Source organism: Symphalangus syndactylus, chromosome 3 (assembly GCF_028878055.3).
Source record: "Symphalangus syndactylus isolate Jambi chromosome 3, NHGRI_mSymSyn1-v2.1_pri, whole genome shotgun sequence".
Classification (NCBI taxonomy): Eukaryota; Metazoa; Chordata; class Mammalia; order Primates; family Hylobatidae; genus Symphalangus; species Symphalangus syndactylus.
This window is the reverse complement of record NC_072425.2, coordinates 110440537-110457861: the sequence shown is the minus strand read 5'-3', so window position 1 is coordinate 110457861 and position 17325 is coordinate 110440537. Positions and strand designations below refer to the sequence as shown.

At 36.6% G+C, this 17325-nt stretch overlaps 1 protein-coding gene across 2 annotated transcripts in view; it reads left to right on the top strand.

Moving 5' to 3' along the window:
- PTTG1IP2 (PTTG1IP family member 2) overlaps window positions 1-10732 on the top strand; it is a 46448-nt gene extending 35716 nt beyond the window's left edge. For both annotated transcript variants that reach the window (XM_055272783.2, XM_055272784.2), the window contains exon 7: window positions 10608-10732. The gene's annotated coding sequence lies outside the window, so the exon portion shown is untranslated. The remainder of the gene's footprint in view (window positions 1-10607) is intronic.
- The last annotated feature ends 6593 nt before the right edge of the window (window positions 10733-17325 follow it).

Sequence of the window (17325 nt, the reverse complement as noted above, 5' to 3'; positions counted from 1 at the left end):
TGTTGGTTTATCAATTACATTTATGTAATATTCTAAACCCTTTGTAATCATTTCAACAATCACAGCATCTTCACCAGAAGTAGATTCCATTTCAAGAAACTACTTTCTTTGCTCATCCATAACAAGCGGCTCCTCATCCATTCAAGTTTTATCATGTGATGGCAGCAATTCAGTCACATCTTCAGGCTCCACTTCAAATTCTAATCTCTTGCTATTTCCACCACATTTGCAGTGACTTCTTCCAGTGAAGTCCTTCTCTCCAAGTGATCCTCTCACCTCAAATGATCCTCAAGTGATCCTCCCACCACAGCTTCCCAAGTAGCTGGGATTACAGGCATGTGCCACCACATTAGTCTTCACTGAAGTCTTGAACCTTTTCAAAGTCATCCATTAGAGTTGGAATAAACTTCTTCCAAACTCCTGTTAATGTTGATATTTTGATGTCCTCCCATGAATCATGAATGTTTTTAATGGCATCTATAATGGTGGATTCTTTCCAGAAGGTTTTCAATTTACTTTACCCAGCTCCATCAGAGGAATCACTACTTATGACAACTATAGCCTTAGGAAATGTATTTCTTAAATAAGACCTGAAAGTGAAAATGACTTCTTCATCCATGGGCTGCAGAATGGATGTTGTCTTAGCAGGCATGAAAACATTATTAATCTTTGTGTATGTCTCCATCAGAACTCTTGAGTGACCAAGTGCATTGTCAATGAGCGTTAACATTTTGAAAGGAATCTTTTTTCTGAGCAGTAAGCCTCAACAGTGGGCTTAATATATTCAGTGAGCCATTCTGTAAACAGATGTGCTATCATCTAGGCTTTGGCATTCCATTTATAGAGTGCGGGCAAGTAGATTTAGCATAATTCTTAAGTGTCTTTAGATTTTTGGAATAGTAAGTGAGCATTGGCTTCAACTTAAAGTCACGAGTTCCATTACCCCTAACAAGAAAATCAGCCTGTCCTTTTGAAGTTTTGAAGCCAGGCATTGACTTTTTCCTCTCTGGCCATGATAGTCCTGGATGGCATCTTTTTCCAACAGAAGGGTGCTTTGTCTATATTGAGAATCTATTTTCTAGTGTAGCCACCTTCATCAATGATCTAGGTAGATCTTCTGAATAACTTGCTACGGCTTCTACATTAGCACTTGCTGCTTCACCTTGCACTTTTATGTTATGGAGATGGCTTCTTTCCTTCAACTTTGTGAACCAGTCTCTGCTAGATTCCAACGTTTCTTCTGCAGCTTCCTTGCCTCTCTCAGCCTTCACAGAGTTGAAGAGAGTTAGGGCCTTGCTCTGTATTAGACTTTGACTTAAAGGAATTTTGTGGCTGGTTTGATCTTCCATCAGACTACTAAAACTTTTTCCATATCAGCAATAAGGCTATTTTGCTCTTTCATCATTTTTGGGTTCACTGGAATAGCAATTTTAATTTCCTTCAAGGATTTTTTCCTTTGCATTTACAATTTGGCTGTTTGGCACAAGAGGCCCAGCTTTCAGCCTATCTTGGCTTTTGGCATGCCTTCCTCACTAAGTTTAATCATTTCTAGCTTTTGATTGAAAGTGAGAGATGTGCAACTCTTCCTTTCACTTGAACACTTAGAGGTCATTGTCAGGTTATTAACTGGCCTCATTTCAATATTGCTGTGTCTCCCTGAACAGGGAGGCCTGAGAAGAGAAAGATGGGGGAACGGCCAGTCAGTGGAGCAGTCAGAACAAATATAACATGTATTGATTAAGTCCACTGTCTCCTATGGGTGCGGTTTGTGGCACCCCCATAACAATTACAATAGTAACATCAAAGATCACCATCATGGATAACCGTAACAGATATAACAATAATGAACAACTTTGAAATATTGTGAGGATTACTAAAATGTGATACAGAGACACAAAGTGAGCACATACTATAGGAAAAATGGTGCCGACACATTTGCCTGACACCAAGTTGCCATAAACCTTAAATTTGTAAAAAGCACAATATTTGTGAGGTACGCTAAAGTGAAGTGCAATAAAACAAGATATGCCTATAATTGAAAAATGGGGTGGTTTGGTGAAGTAGAAAAAAAGCACATCTGCTGGGCATGGTGACTCAAACCTGTAATCCCAGCATTTTGGGAGGCTGAGGCAGGTGGATCACAAGGTCAGGAGTTCAAGAGCAACCTGGCCAAGATAGTGAAACCCTATCTGTACTAAAAATACAAAATAAATAGCTGGGCATGGTGGTGGGTGCCTGTAATCTCAGCTACTCAGGAGGCTGAAGCAGAGAATTGCTTGAACCTGGAAGCGGAGGTTGCGGTGAGCCAAGATCACGCCACTGCACTCCAGCCTGGGTGACAGAGTGAGACTCCATCTCAAGAGAAAAAAAAAAAGCACATTTAATGGGACAGAGTGGGATAGAGTAGAAGGTTATATCAGAGAGTATAATTTTCACCTAGAACAGTAAGAGACAAGTTTAAATCAGGGATTGGCAAACTTTCTTTATAAAGGTCCGGGTAGTAAATATTTTAGGCTTTTGGGGCCTCATAATCCCTGTCACAACTACTTTGCTGTTGTAGTCTGAAAACAGCTATAGACCACACATAAATGAATGTATGTGGCTGTGGTTCAATAAATTTTTATTTACAAAAACATGCAGAGAACCAGATTTGGTCTGGGAGTCATAGTTTGTGGACCTGTTGGTTTAGATGATCAGAAAGATCACTGAATGGCTTGGAAGGGTCTACCTAACTTGTTTCACTGACTTGCAACAGATTCTTAAAAGATATCAGATAAAACAGCCAAAAGAAGATATAAAGGGAAAGCTAGAATAAAGTAGCCCTATGAAACCCACAACCCCATCACTTTTATCTCATGGCTGATTATGTGTGCACAGTCTTCCTTTTCATGATTTATTAATCTTGTCATACTTGACATTTATATTCTTACTTCAGAAATACTCAGGGTTGTTTGTTTGCTCTGTAGAAACATTAATCCAACAAACATAAGCCACACTAATAAATCCCACATGGTTTTGCCAAACACATCATAAGACTTAGCTAATCTCATGCTAGCAGCAACCCAAAAGGAAAAGATTTGACTTCTGAAACACATGTGGCAGGGAGAGGGGTCTCTCCAGTTAATTTGTGTGATTTTGACAAATCTTTTACACTCTATACTTCATTATGCACCTATTCAATAAGAACACATTTGATAGTTTTCCAGTTTTGAAATCTATGTGATAACTTTTAACCATATTTGAAAAGGGTGTTCAATGCCTTTTCAGAAAAAGGCAATAATATTTTCTACATCCAACTTGCTGGCCAGCCAAATCCACAAACATGGATGTTAGTAGGGAAAGCTTTTGTTGGATTGCAGGTGAGATGAGATGATTCTTAACCATCATGATTGTACAACCAGTAGGAATTTACTCTGACATTTTGTTTACTTTCACGATTTGGATGCCCAAATAATTAAAAAGGTAGAATTAAAGAGAAGCCTTTATGTCTCTCGGCTGTCTTTTGGTAAACATACGCTGTTAAATTACATATTAAGCAGGCCAGACCCTAATGAGCAAATTGTGACTGAAAATCATAGAGAAAGACTTAACCTACTGTTTCCTTTTGGTAGGGGAGAATGTCAGTTAAGAGTGAGTATGAGTGGCAGAATGACAATAGCTTTGTTAACCGCACTGTAGATCAGATGATTGTTGCCTGAAATGTCAGTTCCTGGTTGGCTGTAAGAAAATGCCTGTTTCTCATTTCACTCACCAGCTTTTCTCCCTTCATTTAAATGGTAATTACACACTTACAATGCACTGCAAGTATCTCTACTTTTACTGAGTCCTCTGGGAGCTCCAGAAACCCTAGCACTTTCATAATGAGGGATACTTTTTTGGAGTTATTTTTTTGCTTGGGAAGATTTTGGTTCTATTAAATTTTTTTTCTATTTTCACTTGCACTTTTTTTTCACTGAAAACCAATACAATTTTTTCCAACTAAATAGGGAGCACTGGTAAAATTGAATAATGATATTCAAGTCATGTAATTTTCAATTACATTTATATCTTAAGTATTTTAATTACGTTGGTAGTTACTGCATACATGCCAGTTTGGTATCAAGTGCTATTTTCTCATAAATAAGTCAGATTAATTTCCATTAATTCTTCTCCCATTTTTTCCCTTTTAAAAATTGTATTCTCAGGCTGGGCTTGGGGACTCACACCTGTAATCCCAGCACTTTGGGAGGCCAAAAAGGGAGGACTACTTGAGCTCAGAAGTTCAAAACCAGTCTGAGCAACATGATGAGACCTTGTCTCTACTAAAAAAAATTTTTTTTAATTAGCTGGGTGTGGTAGCATGCACCTATAGTCCTAGCTACTTGGGAGGCTGAGGCAGGAGGATGGCTTGAGCTGAAGAGATGAAGGCTGCAGTGAGCTATGATTATGCCACTGTACTCTAGCCTGGGTGACAGAGTGAGACCCTGTCTCAAAAAAAGTTATATTCTTATTTTGTTTTAAAATCTAATGGGTAATTTGAATCCTTCATCTTTCCTTTTTTCCTTCTGCTTTGTGTGCATTGCATTAAGTTCAAGATTCATTTTGGTATTCTGTATCAGTAACTACTTATTTCTCTTGTGTGGTATTTTTTACTGATCTTATAGAAGTTTCAGGCAAAACTTCATGGTCTGGTGAAATTAACAATGACCAGTATGAAATATGGATCCCTCAATATATTCCTGACCTATTGTTTGTATAAACAATTTTTATTCTTTCAATATCAAGATCACTTTGATGTAAAACTTCATCAAATTCTTGGGAGGACCAGCACTTTCTTTTTGCGAAGTTAGTTATAATAATTAGGCAGTCAATGTATAAAGACAAAAGGTGATCAAAATACAGTATAGGGATAACATTTTTTTCTGTAAGTGTATGTAGTGATGATTTCTGTGAAAAGCTATCTAAATAAAATAAAACCACATAAATGAAACCCTGATAATAGTAAGGGCAATGCATTTTTCTCAAGGGACTTCTCCTAAAATGTGACAAGCAGTTTTGAGGAGTAGGGGTGGAGTGGGCAGGAGGCTTCTGGAGTTAGGCTCAAAGTTGCATCTGGAGTTTACTAGCTGTGAAACCTAAGGTAAATTGTTTAACATCTCTGAGACTTGATTTCCTCATCTGGAATACAGGAAAAATAATAAGCATTTTTCAAGGAAGCTTAGGAATAATTTAGGAAAAACTCCTAGAATATAATACATAATCACTAAATGGTGATTCTTGGGCTCTCGGGCAAGGGAAGGAGCCAGGCAAGATAGGGCCATGAAGTAGAAGGAGCTCAATCTCAGGGCCAGAAATATCTTGGATTCTCATCTCTGCCCCAACAGTTTTTCACTAACACTAAGCAAATTATTTAAATTACTTAAGTATTCCTGTATAAAAGGAAACAATGCTACAAAAGTTGTGTGAGATGTAATTTAAATACTATGTATAAAGCACTTTTTATAGTACCTGACACATAGTAGATGCTCAATAAATGGTTATATTATTACCTATTATGAGCCTATTATGTCACTGTAATTCTAGAGGCCCTGCGAGAACATAAACAGGAACTTTGCAGGGTACCATAAGGCACTTGAGATCTTTCAAGGAAGACAAGCCCTTGAGAGTATAAGTTTAGATACTATAAAATATCAGACTGGGTGCAATAGCTCACACCTGTAATCCCAGTACTTTGGGAGGCCAAGGTGGGTGGATAGCCTGAGCTCAGGAGTTCAAGATCAGCCTGGACACCATGGTGAAACCCTGTCTCTACCAAAAAATACAAAAAAAAAAAAAAAAAATTAGCCAGGCATGGTGGTGGTGCATGCCTGTAGTCTCAGTGACTCAGGAGGCTGAGGTGGGACAATTGCTTCAGCACAAGAGGCAGAGGTTGCAGTGAGCTGAGATTGTGCCATTGCCTCCAGTCTGGGCAACAGTGAGAACTCGTCTCAAAAAAAAAAAAAAAAAGAAAAGAAAAAATATTTCTACAGTAAGTTCCATGTTAGGCACCTAAGAGTTGAGTTAAAGCCCAAAGAACTCATGTAGTACATGGAGATCAAATAAAGCTTAATGGAGGTATCATGGTCTCCCAGCTGAGCTTCAGGAATGGACGGCTTATGAACATGCAGATTGGAGCTGCTAGGGGAGGAAATTTTCAGGGGAGGACATTTTCGGGGGAGGAAGCAGAATAAACAGTAAACATGAAGGTGAAAAAGCACAGATTATACCTGAGAAATAGTAAATAAATTCTACTGTTCACTTACAGTATAAGGAACAGGTAAGCTGAGAACATAACTGCTGACACTTATTGGGCATTTATAATATTCTGGGCACTGTTCTAAGAACTTTACATGTGTTAACTCGTTGAAACCTTACAACAATCCCTTGAGGTAAATCCTAACATTAGCCATACTTTAAGACAAGGAAACTAAGCCTTTATATTGCCTTTATGTGAGATAGACAATGGTGCCACTTATTTTGAGCCTGTAGAAGCCCTGTGCTGAAACATAGCATGGTGAATGGTATGTGGACTATGCTTCCACGCTCACTCATCCCTCAGCCAGCCTTGTGTCGGGACCCTCAGCCTAGACAGGTGTGCGCAGTGGCCCTGCTCAATGTCGCACAGGTGAGGTGAGCAATCTGGCTTCAGAGGCTGAGCTTTCAATCCTGACACTGTGATGAGAAAGGCACTTGGGCTTTATTTGTGGGGAATCTTGAAATCTCCACATAGGGATATGGACTTTATTTTAAAGGTGACATGGAAATATAGCCTTTATTTTGAAGGAATGTGAAGGCTTTTTTTTTTTTTTTTTTTGGAGGGGCGGACAATAGCATAATCAGATTTGTAAGGAAACATACCTTGATGGTGTTACTGGGGGGATGGGGAAGTGGTTGGGTGGGTGGTTTAAAGAAGGAACCATTCAGGCAGGAAAACCAGTCAGGAGGAGAGTGCTAGGCATTAAAGCGAGCACAGATGAAAACCCAAACAAGGGTGGTAGCACTGGAAACTGGGAAGAAGTGACAGACTTGGATGACATTCAAGTTAGAATTGGCAAGTCCTGGTGATCATTTAGAAGTAGGGAGTGAAAAAGCATCCCTGGAAGAGACCCCAAAGTCTCCACTGTGAGTGGCTGGAAGATAGGGATGCTGTTAATATAAAGGAGGAAAACAGGAGGAAGGGCAAGAAAGTTTTGGTGAGAAGGATGAAGTCTGCATGTTGAATTTGTAGTGATAGCAAGACATGCGTGTAGTAACTCCAACCAGAAGTTGGAATTGTGAATCTGGAGCTGGGGATATTTGTGCTGGAGACCTAGTGAGGAAACAGTCTACAAACGTGAAGCCGGGGGTGTGGGTGAGAGTGACTGTGGAGTGGACCCTTCAAGATAGCCTTAATATAAAGTGTGGATAGAAGTTGTGATTTCCCCCAAGAAGCTGGAGGCGGGGACTCACGGGGCAAGTGGGCTGGGACACCCCACAGAAGGGTGGGGACCACTGTGCCTAAATTGGCTTTCCCTCAATTAAATGCTTTCCAAGGTACTGTTAAAATTAAATTTCTATGATTGTCAGTGCCTAGTTTATTTATCACACATATTTACATATTATCCGAAAAGAAAAAACAAAAGAAAAAAGTGCAAATTGACTCCTTATAATTTTGTGGTAGCACAGCTGTGCAGTAGCCTAGATTTACGAAATGATACTAAATGTCAGGCTCTCTAGAGTGAATGAATGGAAAAAATGATATGCCTTCAATAGGATAAATAAGGGAGAATCACATACACACCTTTAACTCAGCGGTTTCCTAATATGAGCTTTATTTGTGTGTGTATGTGCACGCGCATGCATGCATGTATGTTTGTCTGTATCTGTGTGTGTGTCTTCAGTTGTTTGGGACTTTGGGTAAATATTCTAATGGAAGTATGGTAGGAATGTGTGAAGAAAATTGAAGGTAATTGCTTCTTACTGAAAGAGGAAGAAAAGTTTTTGAAGTTTCTCCAGTTCAAGGACTTTTATTATAGAAAGCCACAGGCAGGCAATGTAAAAAAGCAAATGCTGTGTGGAATTACTCACCGACGAGATGGTAACCGTATCAATAAAGTTTTGGAGGAGACTTTCCACTGTTCTATGTGAATAGCTGTGTTGCAGCTTTTGCTGAGTACTCATTATCGTAGAAATTTACTGTTTTTAGTCTTGAAAATGTGGTGCTTAAAAACTTGGAAAATACCACTGTAATTAAATATCTATTGGAGTTAACTTTGGAATACCGTAATTTTGTTTTGCAGACATTGGAGCTAGAATCTTTTGTATTTCTTCTATTTACTCTGTTGTCAGAACTTACGCCAGTCATCATCTCTGTGACAATACAAGCCCCTTGAGGGCAAGGACAGTATTTTTTTTTTTTTTAATCACTGCGCCATTGGCACCACCTGGTATAGTGTCTGGCCTCTCTTTAGTCTCCTCTAACTTTTCTTCTTCTTGTCCACTGATGTTTTCAAGAGTCAACTTTCATAACCCCTCTTATGAAAGTGTAAGATATGGTGCCTGCCATCAAAAAACTTAAAATCTAGTTGCTAAGAAGATAGCCCCCAGAAACAGATAATAAACAAGTGTTACTAATAACTTAGAGAACAGATATACTGTAATTTTCACAGTAATTTTTAAACCTTGATTGCATCTTTATTCCCTTTTCAGCCACAGCTAAATTCCTTAGTGATATAGGAAAGGACCTTCACAATTTGGGCTTAAGAGATAGAACAATGGATAATGACCCCACCATTACTATTTTCTGTGCACAGTTAATATCTCTTTTTCCTGTATGGTTGGTCTCACCATTTTCTTTTTGATAAGAGGCTCTTGCACCAATGCCAGGTATTTATTTATAATGTAGTTAAAACTCTTAACTTTTTTTCAAATCTTATTTCCACTGCCATCTCCAAACAATTTTTGCTGGTTTTCCTTAAGCACATGTTGTCTCTTTCCTTTTGAATTGTCAGCTCGCTTTACTTTTCCCTCTCTCCTCATACTCATCTTAAGAGGGAAATTGTATTTTACTCAATAGAGTATAGAATCCCAGCTCTATCACTTACTGTTTGTGATATCTTGGGCGTATTATTAACCTCTCTATGTCTCAGTTTCTTCAGCTGTAAAATAGGGATTAAAAATAATTGGTTGTTCACATAGTTGTGATACAATGAGATAACATATTACTACGGATCACTGTGCTCCTTCCGCTCAGCCTGGGCATTGCTCAGAATACGTCTCTATATGATACTTTGCACATAATAAACACTCAGTAAATTGCAGCTGCAATAGCAGCACCTTATGTTCTTGACATATAGTCGTTGTACATGTTGACTTGAATAGTAATGATAACATTGAGTAAGTGATAAGATTATTTTTCTCTGGATCAGATAAGAATAAAGGGAGTCAGAAAAAGATAGCTCCAAGTAGAATGGAGTTGCTTAAATAAACATTTATTGAGCTTTTGCCTTGTGCTAGGCATTGGGAATATAAGTTGTACAACACAGGCAATGCTGTCTGCCCTTGTGGAGATTATGTTCCCAGGTGGATACAAAGAAAAACAGTGAAGAGCAAAGCCAATAATTTAAAATTGTGGCACTGCTGGGAAGAAAAGAAGGGACTAAAATTAGGGGAATTAAGGGTGGAGAGTGTACTTGCGATAAATAGGAAAGGCCTATTTATTGAAGGAGTAGGGTTTCAGCAAAGACCAAAATAGAATAAGGAGTCAGCTAGAAGACAAGTGGGAGAAGAGATGAACCAGGTGGAGGCTCCAAGGTGAGACAGAGCTCGGGGTGTTAGAGAAACTGGAAGTTCTTTGCGGCTATAGAAATATGCAGGGATAAGATTATGTCAGGATTTATTGGCCATTATAAAGAGTTGGGGTTGCAGTAGACTGACAGAGGTGTGATGTTCAGCTGAGCTTAAGACTATAAAAATGTAGAGAAATATTTGGAAGTAGACATTTGAGATGGAAGAGCAAAGACATGGGGTTGTGACTAATAATGGTGTCAAGGAAGACAAGAAATAGTCTGCTGAAGTGGAGGAGTTGCTTTCGGGAATAAGAGAAACAATTGTCTTTTGGACGATATTATTCTACAGAACAGCTGCTGCTTTACAGTAACACACTTTGACAGGACTTTTTTCTTAGCAGATGAAAAGTTGAACTGATGTGGTGATCTTTTGGAATAGATGGTTGCTTTACTGCCAAGTTGAACCCTTTCTGGGAATATTTGTGCTGAGTGAGCTTTCTAACCTCAGTGCAGGGTGAGTCAATGAGATCCTTCATGAACATTCCCTTTCATGTTGGCAGAAGGAAATAAATCACTTATGTTAGTTTGGGTAATTGAAGAAGCTTTTCATTTCCAATTTACTCTGGTGTATGTGACTAATTTAAGTTGATAATCATTAACCATGTACAGCTTTTCAAGGGATGAATCAGGAGTTGGAAAACATTACATTTCTGTAAAAATTGGTGTAATGGCCTTGAACTTAAGCTTTCTAGTTTGAATGTGAAACTTGAGAGTTAGCACTGTATGATATTTCCAATAATGAATGTGTCTTTTTTCTTTCAGGCTTCCTTCAGGATTTTAATCATCCTTACAGCCTCTTTGAGAATGATTGAACTTCCAAATTCTCTAAAGTTAAAATTTTAAATTCTATTAAACATTTTTTCGAGTATTTCATTACTTTTACATTATGACTTATACAGTAATTTGAGATCATAAGGGTTGAAAAATATCTTCAAATAAGATTTTATAGTTAAAATTTTTTTGACTTTTCAAAAGTTCTTCTTCCTAGCTCATTTCATAATCTTCAAATATAGATTTTCTTTGAACATAAAGTAGTATAAATATAGAATGTTCAGGCACCTGATGTATAAATTTACATATGGTTTGAAGATTGGAGGGTATACCCTGTGATAGTGTCTAACATTGTTATTTTCTCATCAGTGTTACCAGACAGTAAATAAATACTTGAATTCTGCCAGGGGAGGTGGCTCACGCCTGTAATCCCAGCACTTTGGGAGGCCGAGGCGGGCAGATCACGTGGTCAGGAGTTTGAAACCAGCCTGGCCAATGTTGTGAAACCCTGTCTCTACTAAAAATATAAAAATTAGCTGGGCATGGTGGCACACACCTGTAATCCCAGCTACTCAGGAGGCTGAGGCAGGAGAATTGCTTGAACCTGGGAGGTGGAGGTTGCAGTGAGCCAAGATTGTGCCACTGCACTCCAGCCTGGGTGACAGAGCAAGACTCCATCTCGGAAAAAAAAAAATCAATTATAATTTTGTTTACATGTATTATTACACAAAATGGTCCATTATTCAGAAGCCTCCCATTTGAGGTGATGATTGATATTATTAGAATCTTTTGATGAAATCTTGATTGAATTGATGGTAATATGTTTTTAAAATATATAGATGTTTTTATTTCCCAAATGAAAGAAATAAAGACTTTTTACAATTTAAGGAGAATATTAGAGAATTTTTAAAATAGTCCAGGCACGGTGGCTCACGCCTGTAATCTCAGCACTTTGGGAGGCTGAGGCAGGCAGATCACTTGAGGTCAGGAGTTCAAGACCAGCCTGGCCAACATGGTAAAACTCCATCTCTACTAAAACTACAAAGATTAGCCAGGTGTGGTGGTGGGTGCCTGTAGTCCCAGCTACCTGGGAAGCTGAGGCAGGTGAATCACTTTAACCCACAAGGCAGAGGTTACAGTGAGCCAAGATCCCACTGCTGCACTCCCGCCTGGGTGACAGAGCAAGACTCCGTCTCAAAGAAACAAACAAAAAATAAAAAATAAAATAAAATTATGCCAGACTTGTTTCAATATCAATAGTTCTTCATTAAAATTCAGTAATGTTCTGATACATTCATTAATAATTGTTTCACCAACTTCTTTTTCATAACTTCCACTTTTTAGGCAAAATTTGGAAGATGAAAGTATAAATATATATTTGATATTTTTGCTATTTGCAGTACTTTGATATAAAATAAACATGACCTCAGGTGAGCTTGAGAGTACAGGGCATGTGATATTAAAAATTGTAAGAAAAAAAGTGATCCACTTTCATAGTGGTGGTGAATGAAGCTGGATTTTATATATATTTAATGTATTCCTTAAATATATCAAGGCTGGAATTGCTTGAGCTAGGAAAAACTAAATTTTTCTGTTTGTAACTCCAGCAAGACAGATCTTACATTGGATCAAAGATTGATTTCTCTACTAGGCAGAAATTTTGACTTTGGTTAAGGAGCTGAAATAGCAATGTGGAAATAAGTAAGCTCTTTTGTTACACCAGAATCTCAGAACTTCCTCTGCCATTGCCCCCATTAAGTAAGGCCATCTAGACAACTGAGTTTGTTTGTTTGTTTTTTTCTCCTGTCTCGAGTTTCCCTTAGTTGTTTCTGGGAGTTTGTCCTCACTTAAGAGTGGATGCTGAACCTCACCGGGAATGGAGGATGTCTTATAGTACTCTCAGTTTGGCTTTATGGTTATCTTGGTGATAGTTTTTTTCAGTAACATTCTTGGGGTATATGCATGCTGGGTAAATCATTCTGTCTCATTTGTCTGTTGGAAATACAGTTCTGGCACTAAGATATGGTGAACAGACAGATGGAGGCCACAACATTCAAGCTTTCTTAAACTTGCCACAGATTAGAGCTTTAATCTCCTAATTCTAGATAAAGGTGGGATGCTTATATGTAGAAAAATTAGGAAGAATAACTGGAGGTTGTACTTATTTTGACTATTCATAACATTACCAGCCAGGAGCAGTGGCTCACGCCTGTAATCCCAGCACTTTGGGAGGCCTAGGTGGGAGGATTGCTTGAGGCCAGTAGTTTAAGATCAACCTGGGCAACAAAGTGAGGCCCCTTGAAATGTACATACAAAAAAAAAAAAAAAGTCATTGCTAGATTTAAGTATGTCTTATATTTTTAGAGGGATTAATATCTCAAAAGCATGTTAACTTTTAGAATATTAAAAGTATATCTAGTTTTTCTTAATTCCCTACTTGTAGACATTTTCACATACTTTTCAAAATCTCATTAATTGATGTTTTGGGGAGAGTTTCATTTTTTTTCTCCTTTCACCATAGGAAATTCTGATTTGTTTTCTTGGTTCAAAACAATTCAGATAGACTGTGTTATCCTCTGTAGAATATCATGTCACCCTCAATAAATCATGAAAAAAAATCACCCTTTAATTACACAACCTGAGTATGGCCTTTAATTTCTAATCATCTGAAAAAATGCATAATCATCTTTAAGTAAAAGAAATGAAAAACATTAAGCCATAGTAAGAACTTTTATTTTATTTCCATTACAATAGAAGTTTTTAAATTAATTTCTTCATGACTGACTCTAATTAATTCATTTTAGAATCTACCACGATTGTATTCACAAAAATTATTTAGTTTTTCCAGTTTTTAAATATTATTTTGTATAGCCATATTTAGTAATTATTGATAATCGTAATTACAAAATGCACAATACTATATCCAAATGATTAAATTTTGGATTTTTTGTGTTAAATGAAATTATTAATAACCTTTTTTTTCTGTTTTGGGTGACTTCTTTCATCACCTATCAATCAGTGAATCTAAGAAAGCAAAGTGCAAAGCAGCTGACTGCCTTTGAAGAAAAATAATTTGAGATGAGAATAAGTTGATAGTGTAGTAATAAGGTCTAGTGATAGCTTTCCCAGGAGATAACTTATGCAAAAATGATGGAGGTCTGCCCATCATTGCATATAGAATGCTGACATTCTTGATTTTAATAGGAAAGCATTTATCTTTTGCACCTGCTCCAGTATATGAATAGCTGTCATGTATTTCAACAAAAGAGAAGAAAAACTGTCACTATGATTTAAGAAATATGCATTGGCATAAGAAAAAGTAAAATATTTTGAGCAGCTAGAATTTATTTTTCTTGCTCTATTATGCCTCGTTTCTACAATGAATTATTTAAGCTTTGTTTAATTGTATTAGTATTTTCCTATTGAGTTCGTCAGTATGACTTCATCATTATAGAAAGGTCGTTGAATTATTAAAGAGTGCCTGTGTGCATGCTTTAGGAGTAAAAGGTTAGTGCATTTATGATTTCTGAGTTTTCAGTGATATGCAACAAAATGAAGCATCTGGCTAAAATGTAAATGCCATCTTTGGGGGAATTACATCATGAAGACATAAAATTTAAAGTTGACAACATTAAAATTTATTCCTAAAATTTCACTAATTAATATAAAACAACTAAAAAATAGAATAAAATGTATTTTGAAATTGATATTAAAAAACAAAAGTTTATTACAGGTTTTTAGATTCTTGATATGTTGACCATGGAGCAGAGCCTTTAAATGTGTTAAAAACATTGAAATGCTACTGCCTTTTCACACTTTTATTTCTAAATATTACCACGTTTCTGGGTAAAATCATGAAGGAAGCCTATTAGATCTTTTTTACATTTCTGTTTTCCCAGCAGGTGTTTTCCTCCATGGCATTTTACATGCTGATTTTTCTTCTGCTTCCTTTCAGTTTTAATTTTCATTTTATAAATATGCAGGAGATTTTATGATTATACACACCCAAACCCATGCATAGGGTTTATATATGTATAAAGTATAGCTGTAATTTAATTTGGCTCATCTTTTAACATACTAAAATGAAGTACCAAAAGTAATTTTTCCCCTTGCGAGTGTTCACTATTGGACGTTATTCACTTATTTTGGCATTTCTAAAATTATTTAAAATGTCTTTGGACCTTTTCCTTTGCAATGTTCTTAACAATCTGCAGAACATTTGAAAGATGTACATCTTCATGGTGGCAGGTCATCATTCTTTAAGGATGGTTGAGAAATGGAAACAAAGAATTTGTTTTTGAAATAGCAGAAAGGCATTCAGAGCCGTATGTGATGAACAGGTTAATTGATTGTTTTAGAGCATCCATTTTTGGCCAAAGTCAGGGCTAGGCTATAAAGAACTAATTGTGTGCATGGGAGAGGAAAAATGAAAAGGCAGCAAGGAAAAGGAGGGGCCAAACTGACTATGATAACAATTTAAAAAGAAAAATCTGAAATGGCTTCAGCAGTTGTTCAAAAAGCACAGGGCTTTCCACGGTGACTATTTCGAAAGCACAGCAATCATTTGGAAGTACTGATAACCCATGAAGCACTGAGATTTCATGATTTTCATTTATACTTCTGAGTCCATTATATCCATATTAGGATTTAAAGTGAACAACGTATAAATTAAAGCTGACTCTGATGAATTCTTCCTAAGGCCCTTCTATCCACCCAGCAACAGTCTGGCCAAAAACCTTACTCCCCACCAGGTACCATTCTGTTTGATTCTTACTGGGGAGACACTTCTTAGCTTTGTTGAATTACTGGAAACTCTTCATTTGCATAAATAATGCTGAATCAAGAAAATCCAGAAAATGTCAGCTTTGGACAGAGAGAACAAAGTAAATTTAGAAAAGAGAAAGGAGCCTAGGTTCACAGATAGTCACCATTCTAACCAGAATTTTGGGTGGTGTTTACACCCAAGCTACCATCTGGTGAGGGATCAAAAATGACCTATTTAATAACAGCTGCTAGCATGTCTTACGTCAGGAGATTGAGTGATATACTTGGAATAGAAAATGGAGTTTTAGATTTAGGAGACCTTAGTTCAACTTAGTTTCCTTAGTTCAGCTTTGACATTGTTGTTGGTGATCGTGACAAGTTACTTCAAGAAAATGGTGGTTTTCTCATTTTTTAAATGAATCCTTTGAGATAGACAGATACTAGCACATTTATTTTATAGACAAGAACTTTTTTAAACAAGGCAAAATAAACTGCCCAAGATTATATGATTTTCAGAGTGGAGATAAGATTTCAAGCACACCCCTTTTGTCTCATAAGAAGCTGATTCTTTGTGAGATAGCAGCTCAACCTTTTCCTTTAAATATGTATAAAATCATTCAATAATTGGTTATTGTGCCAAAATAGACTTCCCTGTCAGTGAAACTGAATAGTTCTGGAGAAAAATGCTTTCTCAACTATACACCCATCAACCAGAAGAACCCATGCTTGGTTTTAAAGTTAAGTGTAGGTTTACTTTTTATTACCCTTTTGTTTGGTTTGAATACTTCCAGTGATTTCCAGCTCAAATGTTTACTTTGTTCATCACCATAAAAAATTCCCAAAACACATAGATTATATTAAGGACAGTCTTCTAGTCGTCTAGAAATTAAATACTGAAACCCTAGGGAATCTGGTTCCATTCTTAGGCTTTATGTCCCATCTTGAATCCTCACAGCATTTGAAAGCCTACTATGTGCAAAACATTATAGGTTGTTGATAATAATTGCAATAGCAACATTGCATGTAAAAATATTACAAAACCTCAGGGGACATCATGCACTATGGATACATATTCTACTAGAAGGAAGGATGTTTTCATATTCTCTTGCATAAATTTGCTGCTCCAGCCTATAGACAGAGATTATTTCATCTTTAAAGATAATTAAAACAGAAAAAAAAAATGGAATGCTTATAAACATCTGCAATTGCCAATATGGTTTTTTGTTTTATTTTATGTTTGCTTTTTTCCACAGGAGAGCAGAAGAAAAAACTTATGGTTCAAAAATGGTTAATCAAGTGTCGTTGATTCTCTAAAATTTCTCCTCAAAGATGCCTGGCAAAATATCTCCAAAAGAGCTTTTAGCATTCTATAATCAGGCATTCTGATTTGTTGTTCTAAGGGAAAAAATAAAATCTAGAATTGCTTAGACGGTAGAACTATTTACAATATTTTGTAAAATTGAGCTATATTAAGTACAGTGTTACAAGATGGTTACTATATTGTACTATTTAGTAAATACTTTCTGATGTCTTATAGTATATACCATTTGGTTTAAAGATAAGCATATTTTGAATATATTAATTATAAATATAGCATTTTGCTAACTATTAAAATGTTGACCCTCAGATCCTTAGTCAAGATATAACTTTTACCATATTTTTCCTTTGAGGATAAAACAACAAACTTGCATTATTATTATTAGCTTATGTAATAAAAAGAATAAAATTTTATGTAACTTTATATTAAGAAGGCATTGTCACATTATAATTCAATGAGTTAGGCTTTTTTCTTTCTCCATATCCTTCTTCCTTCACCTCCTTCATTCTTCTTTGTTTGGGTAACCATATGCCCCAAAGTGCATAAGAAAGTCTCAATTTATGCCTATTGTCTTAGTGTAATTAAAAATACAACATCCTCAAGTAAACATGTGAAAACATATTTACC